This window comes from Rhinoderma darwinii, chromosome 5, assembly GCF_050947455.1.
Source record: "Rhinoderma darwinii isolate aRhiDar2 chromosome 5, aRhiDar2.hap1, whole genome shotgun sequence".
Taxonomy (NCBI): Eukaryota; Metazoa; Chordata; class Amphibia; order Anura; family Rhinodermatidae; genus Rhinoderma; species Rhinoderma darwinii.
The window spans coordinates 337,509,265-337,529,579 of record NC_134691.1 but is presented as its reverse complement, the minus strand read 5'-3'; the positions used below and the strand labels follow the sequence as shown (position 1 = coordinate 337,529,579).

Below are 20,315 nucleotides of genomic sequence, written 5' to 3'. Positions count from 1 at the left end.
CGTTTTATAGGACGTTAGCGTTTTTACCAACCATAATGTTTAACCAGACGTCCTTTAATCTGGAATTAATGGGACTTGACCACTTGCCGGATTATTGGATGTTCATCGAAATGTATATAAAACTCACTTTTAGGGCCCTATTCACATGGAGTCTTTTGCAGGCAGAAAAAATCTACCTCAGAATTCCTTCAGCATTTTGTGGCGCTGATTTCGACACAGTTTCCGATTCAAAATCAGCGCCAATAAGCTCTGTGAACAGGACCTAAGGGTAGAAAAGAAAACCTTCAACCAGCACAAATATAAATGTCCGCACCAAATCTGATACCCTAAGGCTCAATGACCACGATGCGTTACGTGCGGCAAATCCGAAGCGTAATACAGTACCAGCAAAGCACATGAGATTTTAGGAATTCTCATGTACACTCTGCGGTTTTTTTCGGCACGTAAATTGACCTGCGGGGCGTATTTTAAAATCCACAGCGTGTCAATTTATTTTGGTTTTCAGCTCGCGAATTGTATTTGCCGAGTACTAAGGAAAAACGCACAGATTTACGCATCAAAACATGAAAAACGGTTTTTACCTGCGAATAGCCTGCGTTTTGATGTGTATTTTCTGCAGCAAAAAATGCAATGAGCCTCAGGGCATATTTAGACGAACGTGATATACATCCGTGCAACGCGCCTCGCACAGACCTATGTTACTCTATGGGGCCGTGCAGACTGTCCGTGAGTTTCACGCAGCGTAAAACTCACGACATGTCCTATATTTGTGCGTTGTTCGCGCTTCACGCACCCATTCTCTCGTCGGTTCTCTCCGCTTTTCCCTCGTCGGTTCTCTCCGCTTTTCCCTCGTCGGGTCTCTCCGCTTTTCCCTCGTCGGTTCTCTCCGCTTTTCCCTCGTCGGTTCTCTCCGCTTTTCCCTCGTCGGTTCTCTCCGCTTTTCCCTCGTCGGTTCCCTCCGCTTTTCTCTCGTCGGTTCTCTCCGCTTTTCTCTCGTCGGTTCTCTCCGCTTTTTCCTCGTCGGTTCTCTCCGCTTTTTCCTCGTCGGTTCTCTCCGCTTTTCTCTCGTCGGTTCTCTCCGCTTTTCTCTCGTCGGTTCTCTCCGCTTTTTTCTCGTCGGTTCTCTCCGCTTTTTTCTCGTCGGTTCTCTCCGCTTTTTTCTCGTCGGTTCTCTCCGCTTTTCCCTCGTCGGTTCTCTCCGCTTTTCCCTCGTCGGTTCTCTCCGCTTTTCCCTCGTCGGTTCTCTCCGCTTTTCCCTCGTCGGTTCTCTCCGCCTTTCCCTCGTCGGTTCTCTCCGCTTTTCCCTCGTCGGTTCGCTCCGCTTTTCTCTCGTCGGTTCTCTCCGCTTTTTCCTCGTCGGTTCTCTCCGCTTTTCTCTCGTCGGTTCTCTCCGCTTTTCTCTCGTCGGTTCTCTCCGCTTTTCTCTCGTCGGTTCTCTCCGCTTTTCTCTCGTCGGTTCTCTCCGCTTTTCTCTCGTCGGTTCTCTCCGCTTTTCTCTCGTCGGTTCTCTCCGCTTTTCTCTCGTCGGTTCTCTCCGCTTTTCTCTCGTCGGTTCTCTCCGTTTTTTCCTCGTCGGTTGTCTCCGCTCTTCCTTCGGCTTGTGATATTACTGCAGTTCTGTGGTGGATACAAGTGCCGGATTATTAGATGTCCTGGATTATCGGCTGCCGGGTGACATGAATTTCGCAATACTTTTTTTCCATGTTCAAAGTAATTTCTTTTTTGCAATCACATACAAAAATATCCTAAAAATAGAATTCATATTCATATCTGAGATCGTCAGTCGTTTATGTTGATATATTACATGCCCTAATTCAGGGAATCGCAGGGGATAGCACTTGGTTGGTTTGAAGGGAATCTATTATTTTCTTAGTATTTATTTCAGCAGTTTTTATTTTAAATGTATTATATTTTTTATCATTATATTTTTTTATCAAAGGTCAAATTTATTATGAAATTTCTTTGGGATTTTTTTTTTCTCACAGTACATTTTCCCGTTTTGGGTAAATACAGCGCTGATAATATATTATTTTCCAAAATCAGGTAGGCCAAATGCACATGATGCGTATTACCTGCAGATTTGCTACGTGTATTTTTGTGCGGCAAATCCACAGCATTAAACTGTACCAGCAAATGAAATGAGATTTCTAGAAATCTCATCTACACGTTCCAGTTTTTTTTCTGCTCGTAAATTGACCTGCGATGCGTGTTTTTAAATCTGCGGCACGTCAATTTATCTTCCGTTTCCGCTTGCGAATTGGATCTGACTAGTTTTAAAAAAATAAAAAAAATGCATCAAGATCCGCAGCATAAAAAGGCACCTATTACTGCACCAAAATGTAAAAACCGCACCATTAGAATCAGATTTTACCTACGGACCTACCTGCGTATACCTGCAGTTTTGATGCAGATTCTCTGCACCAAATTTGCAACGTGTGCATTTAGCCTTTGGCCAGGTTCCCACGGGTAAAACTCACGCAGCGTGTCCGACATGGAACCCGTAGTACATTAAATTGCGGTGCATTTTTTTTTGACAGATCTCCCGCTGCGGAAAGCAGTGGTAAAAACGTTCATACTTACCTAGATCGTTATTATCGTACAAAGTAGCTGTTCATATCATGCAATAATGCAGATGTGAACAGAGCCATATTTTGTCTCTATACCCCAGCAGCACTGTCTCAGTTGATGATAGGAACGGAGTGGAGAGTCGACGACGCAGTGATCAGGATTGAAAAGACTTGTCGATTTCCGCGGTGAGGTAGTGCGCATGAGAGCGCCCATTCTGCATTACATGGACAACCATTCATGTGACTGACTGCTATGTAATACTACAATCCTCCTGTAGGGGAAATGTCTGGTCAGACGCAGTGGAAAACAGATGATCGCCAGGCATCAGAGAAGCAGGACTTGTGGCAAACAGCTGATCGGACGAGCACCAGTTAAAAACGGGTTATCTTCATGAGAAGACCCCCCATTGTTTGTTTTTTTTCATCTAAATAAATCCTAAACTCTTTTTTTTATATATATATATATATATAATTTTAGAGAAGTCGAAGCTGCTTTTTTCCTGATATAGAGCTTTAAATCTCCTACATAGGCATAGTTACATGACATCATTCTGTGTTCCTGCAGCCACCACTAGGGGGAGCTTAGGAGTTTACTGCATACTGTTCATACACTGACCTCAATAATAACACATTATAGTCAGCCACCCCTAGTGGTGGCTGAAGGAACACAGAATTTTACTATTTAAATGTATTTCTACGCAGTGTATTTGGTGCGATGTTCTAGAAAAGCTCCGACCCCTATAAAGATATTTTATTAAATTAATCAGCGCAGAATTTTGTTATGATGTTGAAGGGCGGAAATTCACTTTAACCTGTGAACGTAGCTTAAAAAAAGGACTTTGCCTCTAAATAAATAATTGCAGGAGGGAAAAGTAATAAAACGCTGAAGTTTTCTCTTACTGTAATGACCTCCCGATGCTCCTCAGAACATGCTGAAATATTTACACAGTGGAACATCTGTTAATACTAAACCATGCAGAGCAGAAATCGGGTTATGTTATTGTAAGTCCAAAGCAGGAGCACGCGCCTCCAAGAACAAAGCCTCGTCATATATTATTCACACCAGGAGGACAATGGTTTAAAATTTCCATTTTGACTGAATTGGGCAGGGATGGCGCCAGGTGTATGTGGGCCCTTAGACGAGAGACCCACTAAGGGCCCTTGGCTACCGCAACCTTGATTTGTCAACAATACAGCATGTTCGCTATGGGCAAACCAAGCCCACTAGGCCATGACATCTGCTCAAGTTACCCGGTACATTGGGGTCTCTCCATGGGGTCTCAAGTCTTCTAAGGTAACACTAATAAACTGAGATAGGAGCTCTCCAATCCAGACGCCGCCGGCCAATGGGAGGACAATGGTATCATCCTGAGGGCTTGTGCACACCAACTTAGTATACGTTAAAAAAACGTACGTGACACGGATGCGTGTATTTCAATGGGGCCCTTCACAAGGCCGTTGTTTTAACGGAAGGGTCCGTGGAAAAATAGGACATGTCCTATTTTCGTCCGTTTTCACGGATCCCTCAATAGATTCAAATCTATGAGTGATCCGTGAAAACGGGTCCCACATGATGAAACTCGGACGTGAAAAATGGCCGTTTTTCACGTGCGACTTTGCACTGGTTTGTATAAATAAGCCCCACGATTGGGTTGAGGAGTATAATGCTCAACAAAGGGGCCTTTTGGGGGTTGACTTAGAAACTCTTTGGCCAAAGTCTTTTATCAGCAAGAGACCAGACCCACCAGAATATTCCATAAGATCAGGCTGTTGACCCCCAATCCACTATCTGAAGATCTCGGTACAATGTATTTATTCCTTGGAGACCACTCCTCAGTTTACAGCAGGGCTTGTCAAGCTTTTCCTACTAGGGCCTCGTCAGCCAAAATATGGTGCTTCCGTGGACTCACCATCAAGCAAAGGCAGCACCTATATTACTCCAAGTAGCACCAAAAAAACACCACCATGCAGTGCAAAGTGCCCCAAAGAGCGGAAAACGAATAAAGCGCACAGCCCAAATAAAATCTTAGCCCTGACTGGCTGAAGGTTCGGGCGGGCAGTTGGCTGAAGGTTCGGGCGGGCAGTTGGCTGAAGGTTCGGGCGGGCAGTTGGCTGAAGGTTTGGGCGGGCAGTGCCTCTTATTGGCTTACCCAGGTCTCTATCATTGTGCCACAAAGAAAAATTCTTCTTTCTGAGCGGTTGTTGAGAGGGTAGGATGGACGACTAGCGGAGGAGGTGGTAAAGATGGTAAAGCGGCTTGATTTTGGCACCTTCTAAGGTTTAGTCCCTAACCACCGGTGGCAAGGAGGAACTAGGCACCAAAATCGAGCAGTATTTCTGTGAGTCCACCTATAACTGGCACTAGTCGGGAGCTGCGCCCCACCAGCCAATGAGGTGATCCGCACACTTTGAGAAGCCCTGGACTACAGATCTTGGTACGATGGTGGTTCTCTGCCGCCACAATTTGGGACTCGTCTTTTGTCAGTTTTTTGGGGGAAAGGTCCATTTCAAAGTAGTCACTTAATGGATTGTGAGACCTAAAATTCTATGGATTCTATGTTAATGATGTTGACTTGGCCTTTTTTAAGATATTTATGGTGCTTTTGAAATTCTTCTTGAGTTCCCTGGCCTTCGCTCAGAGTAGATAACCTGTCTTGGTAGAGAAGGTTCTTCTACAATGATGAGCAGGTTCTGGAAGACCACGGTTTAGATACCAGCCATGTTTTCTGTGTAAGAACATTAAAAAATTGGGGTGATCCTGCCAGATCTCCGTGCTCTATAAGAGATGCAAACAGGATCATAGTCCAGAAGTTCTTACCTTTCTCTCCTGAGACCATGGTCCCTAGGACCTGGCTGAGCAGTCTCAGATTTATATGCAGTGGTGCTGAACCTTCTCATCAAAGGTTGTCTTTTCTGACCGGTAGAAGAAGAAGAGGATGATGAGAGACGAGATGGATGGAGATCATAAACCCAATATTCGGTCAGAAGACAGGATAGCCTGGAGGAACACATATAACCAGGAGTAGGACTGACGTCATGACACATAATAACGACATTAATATATATATAAAACCCCCTCATCTAACAAATTGATGAACCAATGAATCTGCACAACTAAGTTATAACCCCCTGTTAGTCTATTCTACCGGGTGTGTAAGTTCAAGTTGCCTAGCAACACTTTGTATTCCTCTTTGGGTGACCACTTCAGTACATGTACAGTCATTTTAAAGGAACACTCCAGAAAAAAACTGATACACCCTCTTATGACAATTTCAGGGTATTAGGGGGCAGTGCATGATTCGGAAATTTAAGGAACACCAAAGATACCCCTGACACAATCCCTCTCCGCATAAATAGTGCCGCAGCATTGATTGTGAAAGGGTGCGATCGCTGCCAGGCAATCCTACGATCTGCCATTACCCCTAGGGGAATCAGTCAGTGGGTGTTCATTTCTCCGGCTGCATTCGACAGAGCCTGTTGAAATCAATGGACTGTCCATGTAACGCATATACAAGAGGGTTCCTCCAGAGAAGTGGCCTCTGAGCGGGTCCCAAGATGGGGATCTGGTCCTCTTCTACATTCATAAATTATATGAACGGGGTTGCCTAAGGAGGACAAACCCTCACAGGAAGCTATACAGTAGACTGCCTTGCCTCTCGCACAGACTTGTTCTTTCACCCTCCCAAGCAGAAAGCAAAAGACGCTGCTGCAGGGAGGTAAAACAAGTAAGAGAAGGGGAAAAGGTGCAGGAACAGAAAAGACTGTAAGTTCTAGGCTACCGGAGTGACAGAGGGGGAGGGGAAAAGTGTAGCAAACGGAATAATAACCCTAAATCTATCATGCAGGAAACAGTGTAAAAATCTGCTTTATAGCGGCAGAACTTGGATACAAGACTTTATCTTACAGCCAGATATGTAAAGCAGCGAGCGCAGCATCTGTCACTCAGAACATCTCACTGCCACTGAGGATACACAGTCATATCCATCCAGATTGTGAGAGGCATCTGTTCACAAACTGTTTCCAATAACAACCAGTAGAATAATACAGGATAAGTAATGTAATGTATGTAGACAGTGACTCCACCAGCAGAATAGTGAGTACAGCTCTGGAGTATAATACAGGGTATAACTCAGGATCAGTACAGGATAAGTAATGTAATGTATGTACACAGTGACTCCACCAGCAGAATAGTGAGTGCAGCTCTGGAGTATAATACAGGATGTAACTCAGGATCAGTACAGGATAAGTAATGTAATGTATGTACACAGTGACTCCACCAGCAGAATAGTGACTGCAGCTCTGGAGTATAATACAGGATGTAACTCAGGATCAGTACAGGAGAAGTAATGTATGTACACAGTGATTCCACCAGCAGAATAGTGACTGCAGCGCTGGAGTATAATACAGGATGTATCTTAGGATCAGTACAGGATAAGTAATGTAATGTATGTACACAGTGACTCCACCAGCAGAATAGTGAGTGCAGCTCTGGAGTATAATACAGGGTATAACTCAGGATCAGTACAGGATAAGTAATGTAATGTATGTACACAGTGACTCCACCAGCAGAATAGTGACTGCAGCTCTGGAGTATAATACAGGATGTAACTCAGGATCAGTACAGGAGAAGTAATGTATGTACACAGTGATTCCACCAGCAGAATAGTGACTGCAGCGCTGGAGTATAATACAGGATGTATCTTAGGATCAGTACAGGATAAGTAATGTAATGTATGTACACAGTGACTCCACCAGCAGAATAGTGAGTGCAGCTCTGGAGTATAATACAGGATGTAACTCAGGATCAGTACAGGATAAGTAATGTAATGTATGTACACAGTGACTGCACCAGCAGAATAGTGACTGCAGCTCTGAAGTATAATACAGGATGTAACTCAGGATCAGTACAGGATAAGTAATGTAATGTATGTACACAGTGACTCCACCAGCAGAATAGTGAGTACAGCTCTGGAGTATAATACAGGATGTAACTCAGGATCAGTACAGGATAAGTAATGTAATGTATGTACACAGTGACTGCACCAGCAGAATAGTGAGTGCAGCTCTGGAGTATAATACAGGATATAACTCAGGATCAGTACAGGATAAGTAATGTAATGTATGTACACAGTGACTCCACCAGCAGAATAGTGAGTGCAGCTCTGGAGTATAATACAGGATGTAACTCAGGATCAGTACAGGATAAGTAATGTATGTACACAGTGACTACACCAGCAGAATAGGGAGTGCAGCTCTGGAGTATAATACAGGATATAACTCAGGATCAGTACAGGATAACTAATGTAATGTATGTACACAATGACTCCACCAGCAGAATAGTGAGTGCAGCTCTGGAGTATAATACAGGATGTATCTTAGGATCAGTACAGGATAAGTAATGTAAAGTATGTACACAGTGACTCCACCAGCAGAATAGTGAGTGCAGCTCTGGAGTATAATACAGGATGCAACTCAGGATCAGTACAGGATAAGTAATGTAATGTATGTACAGTGACTCCACCAGCAGAATAGTGAGTGCAGCTCTGGAGTATAATACAGGGTATAACTCAGGATCAGTACAGGATAAGTAATGTCATGTATGTACACAGTGACTCCACCAGCAGAATAGTGAGTGCAGCTCTGGAGTATAATACAGGATATAACTCAGGATCAGTACAGGATAAGTAATGTAATGTATGTACACAGTGACTCCACCAGCAGAATAGTGAGTGCAGCTCTGGAGTATAATACAGGATATAACTCAGGATCAGTACAGGATAAGTAATGTAATGTATGTACACAGTGACTCCACCAGCAGAATAGTGAGTGCAGCTCTGGAGTATAATACAGGATATAACTCAGGATCAGTACAGGATAAGTAATGTAATGTATGTACACAGTGACTCCACCAGCAGAATAGTGAGTGCAGCTCTGGAGTATAATACAGGATGTAACTCCGGATCAGTACAGGATAAGTAATGTATGTACAGTGTCTCCACCAGCAGAATAGTGAGTGCAGCTCTGGAGTATAATACAGGATATAACTCAGGATCAGTACAGGATAAGTAATGTATGTACACAGTGACTCCACCAGCAGAATAGTGAGTGCAGCTCTGGAGTATAATACAGGCTGTAACTCAGGATCAGTACAGGATAAGTAATGTAAAGTATGTACACAGTGACTTCACCAGCAGAATAGTGAGTGCAGCTCTGGAGTATAATACAGGATGTAACTCAGGATCAGTACAGGATAAGTAATGTAAAGTATGTACACAGTGACTCCACCAGCAGAATAGTGAGTGCAGCTCTGGAGTATAATACAGGATGTAACTCAGGATCAGTACAGGATAAGTAATGTAAAGTATGTACACAGTGACTTTAAATATATAAACTGGTGTTTAGAGGTGAAGATAGACATTAAAGAAGCAGTCTGACCTTGAAGTTGTGGCTAAGATGCTTATTTGGTATGGTCACTAACACTAGTCTATGACCTATGCGCACTGCTATATATATATATATATATATATATATGTATATATATATATATCCACTGTTTCGGCACTGCTATGTGGGTGACACTACTGTTTGGGCACATCTATATGGCTGCCTCTGCTATTTGGCCTCCTCTAGGTATATATGTACGAATTATATGGTAAAGTTTCAGATCAAAACGCACAGATAGAAGCGCACAATGGGAAAATGTGTCATAGATAGAAGTAGATTGGCCAATCAGGAGTTTGGGAAAGCTGAGTGACCACCAATATGACTACTACTGCAGCGTTCAACAATTTTGTCACCCATCTTTCCCAGACCATTGAATGGCAGGTCTGTGTAGTAATACAGGCAGGGGTATAACCATAGGGTTGCAGTCGCACTGGGGCCTTGGAGCCTGATGGGGCCCAATGGCCACTCTGCTACATAAGAAGACCTAGTACTACAATGGCGGGCCCTGGTATAGATTTTGCAACGGCAAAGGAGCTTCAAGTTATACCTTTGTATGCAGGACTACACCCGTAATCCCAAACAACTGCACAGATTTGACATTCGGTAGTCTTAGAAAGCTGGTTGACAACCACAATGGCTGTGACTCCAGTTCACACAACTTTCCCAGACTTCTGACTTAATGTGTCTAGTTATAGAGTGATAAGGGGTGGAGTAGACGGAGCTATTACCCTGGGTAGACGATGCAGCGGTAGCCATATTGGTTGTCACCCAGCTTTCCCACATTGTAGAATGGCAAATCGGACTCAGGGGTTTTAGAAGCAAGTGCCCTTTAAGAACTCCACAAAACAACACCCAGCATAGTTTATATGGGTAAATTATTAAAAATATTCCGCGCCCGTATCAGAATTGACCGCGACCACGGCTGGTAACCTTCACGATAAGCCTGGAATGTGTTTTTGTGCATTTTGTACGTGGCGGAGATGAAAGCTGCGGCTCCAGCAGAGATTGTGCTGTCACCGTGTGAATGTTGAGGGTTTTCCTCCTTCTTGTGATTCTGCCCCGGTATTGTCTGATGGAGAAATAAATGGCTGCACATCAGAAAAGCCGCCGGTAAATGCGGCTCCATCCCCGCGCTGCATGTTGTTTGCCTTGGCAACACAAAGAAACTCCTACGACTGCTCTCGCATTCTTTTCTTATCGGAGCCGCCATTGTGCGCCATTATATATAGAATGCAAATTATCACATAAATCTGCAGTCAGATGAGAGCCGGCCGCAGAGCACGAAGCCCAAAATTGGATCAATGCAAAGACAATAACTGTTAGGACTAATTATGACATTTGCGCCCAGATTAACATATAGTGCCAGATGACAAACTCAGCTCTGCTACATCTATCATATAAGAATGTATCAGATGACTGGTAATTATGAGTATGAAGCATGAATTTAAAAGGCACTTCAACCCATCTTCTACCTACATAAATGACACAACGGTCATTTATGATGCAGCAGAGCCGAATTTGTGCACCCAGTAATAGATAAGGTTTACCTGCAGTCCTGTGTAAAGCTCCAGATAATACAGAAGGCCAAAATAAAAACTCAGCTCTAATACATCTGCAATATAAGGATTGCAATGTACGGTACACAAATATGTCGATATTGGGTGTCTGTATTTATGGATAAGGCTCAGACTTACACCTAGTTACAGGTTTTTTTTATGTAGCAGAGCTGAATTAGGCATGTCGGTTTCTTTTGTGCATCTGATAAGATAATAATGCAAGTTTACCTGCAATTCTGCATTGAGCCATAGGACAAATTCAACTCTCCTACATCTTTCATATAAAGAATATATAGCAATATCTAAAGGCCAGGAAATTCTGAATATTAAACATGAATTTACGGAAGAACATTTTCCATCTATGTCAATAACACAATGGTAAATTTTGATGTAGCAGAGCTGCTATTGTTAGTGCCCCCACACATTATCAATTCCCCAAAGTGCCTCTACACTATTTTGTGCCCCCCACACCATATCATGCCTCCCATCGTGTCCCTACACAGTATGAAACCTCCATAGTGCCCCCCTCACACAGTATAATGTCCCCGCAGTGCCCCCACAGTGCCCCCCCACAGTATTATGCCCCCATAGTGCCCCAGCCCCCACACACACAGTATTATGCCCACATAGTGCCACACACACAGTTTTATGCCCCCATAGTGCCCTGCACACACACAGTATTATGCCCCCCATAGTGCCCCACACACATTATTATGCCCCCATAGTGCCCCCCCTCTTACAGTATAATGCCCCCAGATACAGTTGGAACCAGGACATGCACCTGCTTCCCGGGACAGTGGGACATAGCCCGGAATTCGGGATAGTCCCGCTGGATCTGGGACATTTTGGAGGTATGTTATCAGCACTGCTACATTAGGACACCACTATGATCTGCGACTCCAGTTTAGCTGCGTTGTCTGTTGGAGTCTGAGGTAGTCTGGAATCCGCCTCCTGTCTCATCACAGACACTGATGCCTTGTCTAGGCAATTCCCTCTATGAATGCCGGATTATCAAGTGGATTCCGGACTATGATATCAGGTGGGACTATTAACCTCAGATACTGGGCCATAGTGCTGATAAACAGGTGCCAGATTATCGGAATTTTCCTGCATTAACTGAGAACTATACATTTATCTGTACATTGTTGACGTCCCTGATACAATGTAGCACTTTACTCCCCCGTGTGTATTTCTCACGTTTGCCTTCTCTCTCCTGCGTTGACCTTGCGCTCACAAGTCGTCCTACAAATGTTAAAATAGATTTTGCAATGTGAGAAGAGCACATTAGTCTGGATGATCCGTGTCACTGTTCATTAAAATAAAAACATGGCCGCTCCGGGATTATCATGTAATGTCATGTGATAGATGCCCGCTGGCAGCGCGGGGTAAATATAGCCTGGCCAGTAATTCACGTACATTAACTGTATCCCACTCATAGACTGCGATGCCTAGTAATGGCGCTATGGGGGGTGCAGAGGGTCCTGGTACCCAGAGGCCCCTCTGTTGAATTAGACGAGAGCAACACTATAAATGTCAACAGAGGGCCCCGGTAAACATATTACATTGGGGCCCAAGAGCTTTAGGCTACACCAGTTCACTAGTGGGGCATACAGAACAGGGGACCCCATTGCAAAAGGGAGCCCTTCTCCTGGAGTTAATTCATGTCACCGCTACCTACAACGTGGGGTCGAAGGGCATGCCACTTATATACCCCACTGCCCCTACCCTTATAGGAGCGGAGAGTGGAGTGACCCTCAGACCTGTCCATCTCCCTTCCCCATTGGCACTGCCTATAGAGCTCGTTTGCTGACCCTCCCGGATTGGCAGGGCAGATGAGTCCACTGCAAAGTAGAATTTGGTAGTAGTGGTCAGTCACTTATGGGGGCACTCTCAGCCTGGCATTGTTTTCTTTTTTAAAGGTAAAATTTATTGAGAACGCAAGAATCATGACATGGGTACTACCAAAAAGAAAAGCACAGTAGATGTATGAAGGCTATAGTGTATGTACCTATACATAGTTATAGGTCCCGTCACTATAGGGCCACCGAATGGTGCCAGAAAGCCATCAGAGGGTAGCAACACAGCCGGGGATCACCAATGTGTGTATCCACCCCGTAGGAAATAGACGGCTCAAGGGAGGATGGCGGTCAATTGTGTCAGGCGCTGGCGGAGGTTTCCTACTGAACGTCTGCTCCCACCAGCGTCCAGGCCACGCTCCTCTCTCAGCCTGGCATTGTTAATAGTAGCACTCTCTGTCTGACGCATTTTGGAGGGACACTCTGGTATTGCTATTGGGGGCACTCTCTGGCACTATTTATAGGGTACTCTGTCATGTCTAATGGTGGCATTCTTTGGCTGGTGCTTTTTATGGGGGCACTCTCTGACAGGAACTGTTTATAAGGTAACTCTAGTATTGTTTTTGGGGGTACTTTTTGTATGGCACTGTTTATAGGGGCACTCTTTCATTGCTAATTTGGCACTCTCTGGCTGGCACTGTTTTTAAAGGGGAACGCTCTGACTGGCACTGTTTGTAGGGGCATTCTCTGACAGGCACTGTTTATAGGGTAATTCTAGCATTGCTAATGGGACACTTTCTTTCTGGCACTGTTTATAGGAGAACTCTGTCATTGCTAATGTGGGCACTCTCTGGCTGGTGATATTTGTGGGGGGCATTCTCTGACAGGCACTGTTTATAAGGTAATTCTAGCATTGCTAAAAGGGCACTTTCTGACTGGCACTGTTTATAGGGGAACTCTGTCATTGCTGATTTAAGCACTCTCTGTGGGGACACTCTCTGAGAGGCACTGTTTATAGGGGGGCAGTCTGACTGTCAAAAGAGGAATCCTGGCACTGTTAATAGGGGTGCTTTTACTGTTGTTATAGGTAGAGGGGGTACCCTATATACAGTAGATTCACTGACAATGGGGAATGTGACTGAGGACAACCCAAGCTGGGGCCCCCACTTGATGCTGGCCCCGTAGCTGCTGCAGTATTGCCCTTGCTACGCAGTGAATCTTATGACTGACAATATATTGTTTCGAGAACAAGAATTACCTGAATATGGTCCCTGTAATATATACAATGACAAATGTATAGAGATATCAGATATATTTCCTATATACCTATATAGCTATTTCAGTTCTAGAGATTTGCTGATTTTAAAGCCAAGTAAATAATGATGAACGTGTGGAGCTGCTGCAGCCGCGGTGTCTGAATTACAGCGACTTAAATGTTGATACATTTTGAATTATGTTGTTGTCACATCATTCCGGGCAAAAATCCAGTCACCAATGTAATAGCAACAGCCACAACCCCTCCAAAAAAAATATAGACAAATCTTATGCAACCGGCAGCGTGGCCGGAAGCCAAAACGAAACTCCCAGGAGTCTCCAGGTTATAACATGTCCAACAGAAAGAGGTTACAGCAGTATAATATAATACAATATAACCCAAATATAGGAGACACATGAACGTCCTCATTCTGTCTGATATAAAGTATCCTCATTGGGATATAAACATTTTAAAGGGGTTTTCCACGTTTTGACAACTGATGACCAATCCACCGGATAGGTCATCAGTATATGATCGGTGCAGGTCCGACACCCGGACACCGTACCTATCAGCTGCTGCGGCTGCCACCGGGCATCAGATGATATTGCCAGAAGCAGAAAGCTCCGATCACAAAATAGCGGCTGAGCTGCGATACTCAAGTGGATAGGAGCAGAGCCGCAGTTCTGCCGAATGGCCGCTATTCAGTGATCAGAGCCAAACAACCGATGCCCGGAGGCAGCCTGATCAGCTGATATGTGCGGGGTCCGGGTGTCAGACCCGCAGCGATCATATACTTATGACCGATCCGGTGGATAAGTCATCAGTTGTCAGAACGTGAAAAACCCCTATAATTCCTGTTCAGATCCATATTGTTGTCCATAGAGAGCAGTATTATAGTAGTTATATTCTTGTATATAGGGGACAGTATTATAGTAGTTATATTCTTGCATATAGGAGCAGTATTATAGTAGTTATATTCTTGTATATAGGGGCAGTAGTATAGTAGTTATATTCTTGTATATAGGGGACAGTATTATAGTAGTTATATTCTTGTATATAGGAGCAGTATTATAGTAGTTATATTCTTGTATATATGGGCAGTATTATACTAGTTATATTCTTATATATAGGAGCAGTATTATAGTAGTTATATTCTTGTATATAGGAGGCAGTATTATAGTGGTTATATTCTTGTATATAGGGGACAGTATTATAGTAGTTATATTCTTGTATATAGGGGGCAGTATTATAGTAGTTATATTCTTGTATATTGGGGACAGTATTATAGTAGTTATATTCTTGTATATAGGGGCAGTATTATAGTAGTTATATTCTTGCATATAGGAGGCAGTATTATAGTAGTTATATTGTTGTATATAGGGGCAGTATTATAGTAGTTATATTCTTGTATATAGGAGCAGTATTATAGTAGTTATATTCTTGTATATAGCGGCTGTATTATAGTAGTTATATTCTTGTACATAGGGGGCAGTATTATAGTAGTTATATTCTTGTATATAGGGGGCATTATTATAGTAGTTATATTCTTGTATATAGGGGGCATTATTATAGTAGTTATATTCTTGTATATAGGGGCAGTATTATAGTAGTTATATTCTTGTATATAGGGGCAGTATTATAGTAGTTATAGTCTTGTATATAGGAGCAGTATTATAGTAGTTATATTCTTGTATATAGAGGGCAGTATTATAGTAGTTATATTCTTGTACATAGGGGGCAGTATTATAGTAGTTATATTCTTGTACATAGGGAGCAATATTATAGTAGTTATATTCTTGTATATAGGGGGAAGTATTATAGTAGTTATATTCTTGTATACAGGAGCAGTATTATAGTAGTTATATTCTTGTATATAGGGGGCAGTAGTATTGTAGTTATATTCTTGTATATAGGGGCAGTATTATAGTAGTTATATTCTTGTATATAGGGGGCAGTATTATATTAGTTATATTCTTGTACATAGGGAGCAGTATTATAGTAGTTATATTCTTGTATATAGGGGCAGTATTATAGTACTTATATTCTTGTATATATGGGGCAGTATTATAGTAGTTATATTCTTGTATATAGGGGCAGTATTATAGTAGTTATATTCTTGTATATAGGGGCGGTATTATAGTAGTTATATTCTTGTATATAGGGGCAGTATTATAGCAGATATATTATTGCGATAGAGATGAGGCTAGTCGACGGCCGTCACTGTCCAAGGTGCTGAAAGAGCTAACTCTTTCAGCACCCTCGACAGTGAATGCCGAACACATCCTATCGAAAAACCTGTTGAAAAAAAAGAAAAAGTTCGTACTTACCGAGAACTTCCCGGCCGTTGGCTTGGTGACGCGTCCTTGGTGACGCGTCCTTGGTGACGCGTCCTTGGTGACGTGCCTCTCGACATCGGGCCCCACCTCCCTGGATGACGCGCCAGTCCATGTGACCGCTACAGCCTGTGCTTGGCCTGTGATTGGCTGGAGCTGTCACCTGGACTGAATTGTCATCCCGGGAGGTCAGACTGGAGGAAGACGCCGGGAGTTATCGGTAAGTCATAACTTCGTTTTTTTTTTCTACAGGTTCATGTATATTGGGATCGGAAGTCACTGTCCATGGTGCTGAAACAGTTTAACTCTTTCAGCACCATGGACAGTGACTATCTCCTGACGTCGCGTACCGATAATTTTTTGCCGGGTTCGGCCAAAACGAGTTCGGCCGAACCCGGTGAATTTCGGTTCGCTTGTCCGGCTTCGCTCATCGCAAAGACACTCCGTTTGGATGTTCGGAAACAGAAAAGCACGTGGTGCTTTTCTGTTTACATTCATCCTTTTGACAGCTGGTGCGCTGTTTCAGTCGGTTCGCACGGAAGTGCTTCCGTGCAACCTGCGTGGTTTTCACGCACCCATTGACTTCAATGGGTGCGTGATGTGCGAAATACGCAGAGTTATTGAACCTGTCGCGCTTTTTGCGCAGCAGACAAACGCTGCGCAAAAAGCACGGACTGTCTGTACTGCCCCATAGACTTGTATTGGTCCATGCGTGCCGCGTGAAAACCACGCGGCCCGCACGGACCGAATACACGCTCGTGTGAATCCCCCTTATAGTAGTTATATTCTTGTATATAGGGGCAGTAATATAGTAGTTATATTCTTGTATATAGGGGGCAGTATTATAGTAGTTATATTCTTGTATATAGGGGCAGTATTATAGTAGTTATATTCTTGTATATAGGGGCAGTATTATAGTAGTTATATTCTTGTATATAGGGAGCAGTATTATAGTAGTTATATTCTTGTATATAGGGGCAGTATTATAGTAGTTATATTCTTGTATATAGGAGCAGTATTATAGTAGTTATATTCTTGTACATAGGGGGTGGTATTATAGTAGTTATATTCTTGTATATAGGAGCAGTATTATAGTAGTTATATTCTTGTATATACTGTAAAGGATCTGCCAGGCACAGCTTCTGTGTCAACGCCCATAGGTAATCAGTCTGCACCTGCTTCTGTGTCTGTGAGACTGACTCCATCTTCCACCACTCAGGATGGCAGGCTTAGGAGTGGGAGAGCCTATCACAGCCTGGCCAGACGGAGCTAGCTCCCGCCCTCTGTCTATTTATACCTGCCTTTCCTGTTCCTCCTTGCTTGTGATTCTTCTCGTTTGGTTTCCTGGCCCTGCTGCAGCTTCTAAAACTATTTGACCCTGCTTCATACTGACACTGGCTTACTGACTACTCTCCTGCTCTGCGTTTGTTACCTCGTACACTCCTGGTTTGACTCGGCTAGTTCACCACTCTTGTTGCTCATGGTGTTGCCGTGGGCAACTCCCCATTTCCCTTAGCTTTTTGTACCCTTGCCTGCTTGTCTGTCGTGCACTTACTGAGCGTAGGGACCGTCGCCCAGTTGTACCCCGTCGCCTAGGGCGGGTCGTTGCAAGTAGGCAGGGACTGAGTGGCGGGTAGATTAGGGCTCATTTGTCTGTTTCCCTACCCCCATCATTACAATAGGAGCAGTATTATAGTAGTTATATTATTGTATATAGGGGCAGTATTATAGTAGTTATATTCTTGTATATAGAGGCAGTATTATAGTAGTTATATTCTTGTATATAGGGGGCAGTATTATAGTAGTTATATTCTTGTATATATGGGGCAGTATTATAGTAGTTATATTCTTGTATATAGGGGCAGTATTATAGTAGTTATATTCTTGTATATAGTGGGCAGTGTTATAGTAGTTATAGCTATATTCTTGTATATAGGGGGCAGTATTATAGTAGTTATATTCTTGTATATAGGAGTATTACAGTAGTTATATTCTTGTACATAGGGGGCAGTATTATAGTAGTTAGTACTATATATAGAGATATAGAGTGCAGTATTATAGTAGTTATATTCTTGTATATAGAAGCAGTATTGTATTAGTTATATTCTTGTATATAGGAGGCAGTATTATAGTAGTTATATTCTTGTACATAGGGGCAGTATTATAGTAGTTATATTCTTGTATATAGGGGCAGTATTATAGTAGTTATATTCTTGTACATAGTGGGCAGCATTATAGTACTTATATTCTTGTATATAGGGGCAGTATTATAGTAGTTATATTCTTGTATATAGGAGCAGTATTATAGTAGTTATATTATTGTATATAGGGGTCAGTATTATAGTAGTTATATTCTTGTATATAGGAGGCAGTATTATAGTAGTTATAGTCTTGCATATAGGGGGCAGTATTATAGTAGTTATATTCTTGTATATAGGGGGCAGTATTATAGTAGTTATATTCTTGTATATAGGGGCAGTATTATAGTAGTTATATTCTTGTATATAGGGGGCAGTATTATAGTAGTTATGTTCTTGTATATAGGAGCAGTATTATAGTAGTTATATTCTTGTATATAGGGGCAGTATTATAGTAGTTATATTCTTGTATATAGCGGCAGTATTATAGTAGTTATATTCTTGTATATAGGGGCAGTATTATAGTAGTTATATTCTTGTATATACGGGCAGTATTATAGTAGTTATATTCTTGTATATTGGTGGCAGTATTATAGTAGTTATATTCTTGTATATAGGGACAGTATTATAGTAGTTATATTCTTGTATATAGGAGGCAGTATTATAGTAGTTATATTCTTGTATATAGGGGCAGTATTATAGTAGTTATATTCTTGTATATAGGAGGCAGTATTATAGTAGTTATATTCTTGTATATAGGAGCAGTATTATAGTAGTTATATTCTTGTATATAGGAGCAGTATTATAGTAGTTATATTCTTGTATATAGAGGCAGTATTATAGTAGTTATATTCTTGTATGTAGGGGGCAGTATTATAGTAGTTATATTCTTGTATATAGGAGCAGTATTATAGTAGTTATATTCTTGTATATAGGGAGCAGTATTATAGTAGTTATATTCTTGTATATAGGGGGCAGTATCATAGTAGTTATATTCTTGTATATAGGAGCAGTATTATAGTAGTTATATTCTTGTATATAGGAGCAGTATTATAGTAGTTATATTCTTGTATATAGAGGCAGTATTATAGTAGTTATATTCTTGTATGTAGGGGGCAGTATTATAGTAGTTATATTCTTGTATATAGGAGCAGTATTATAGTAGTTATATTCTTGTATATAGGGGGCAGTATATAGTAGTTATAGTCTTGTAAATAGGTGCAGTATTATAGTAGTTATATTCTTGTATATAGGGGGCAGTATTACAGTAGTTATATTCTTGTATATAGGGGGCAGTATTATAGTAGTTATATTCTTGTATATAGGGGGCAGTATTATAGTAGTTATATTCTTGTATATAGGGGGCAGTATTATAGTAGTTATATTCTTGTATATAGGGAGCAGTATTATAGTAGTTATATTCTTGCATATAGGGGCAGTATTATAGTAGTTATATTCTTGTATATAGGGGGCAGTATTATAGTAGTGATATTCTTGTACATAGAGGGCGGTATTACAGCAGTTATATGTTATTACATAGGATGCAGAGCTAATGTTGGTCTTCACCTCCCTTTCCCCACTGTTCTTGGCATTTCATACATGGGGCATATGGCAACACTGAGCATAAGAGCATCTGTGCACTATTTTGAGGATTTATCAGGACTGACATTTAGAATATAAAGATATTAAGCAGAGCCCATTTTTAAATGTCTTTTATGATCTCTGCACTATGGCTGTTACTTTTAGCGGTGAATGAAGTTATCCTATGATAGTCATGTCTGCTCATTTCTCTCGATTGTTGATGACCACACCATTACTGGATATGATATTGGGGGTTGAAGACTTTGGATGTCTTGTATTAGAACAGAAAACCTTCTTGACTGGTGTAGAATTTGGGACACTGTTTAGAACGCTGTGGAGTGATGTGACGTTATTAAGAATATGACGTCATGTGATCCTAACAGCCAATTAGGGCACCGCCGCATCCAAATATGGCACGGCCCTGTGGACGCAACCTCACAATACCGTGGTCATGCTCACTACGGACATCACATCATTAGACCGTGTCAAGCCAAGCACCTCGCCTTACCTTGTAAAATAGTCAATAAATGAAACAGGATGCAATAAGTTCACGACGTCTTCGGTGACCAGATCAACCAACCTCTTTCTCAACCAAATATTCTACCATATATTGCCAGACAGTAGCCTATTTCATTACTGCACAAG

At 42.1% G+C, this 20,315-nt stretch overlaps 1 long non-coding RNA gene across 1 annotated transcript in view; it reads right to left on the bottom strand.

Annotated features, from left to right (window-relative positions):
* Window positions 1–20,037, bottom strand: part of LOC142653077 (uncharacterized) — a 37,189-nt gene extending 17,152 nt beyond the window's left edge. The window contains exons 1-2 of the long non-coding RNA XR_012848042.1: window positions 19,830–20,037; window positions 5,386–5,565 (exon numbers count right to left, since the gene is read on the bottom strand). This is a non-coding gene — a long non-coding RNA (uncharacterized LOC142653077). The remainder of the gene's footprint in view (window positions 1–5,385; window positions 5,566–19,829) is intronic.
* Between the last annotated feature and the right edge of the window lie 278 nt (window positions 20,038–20,315).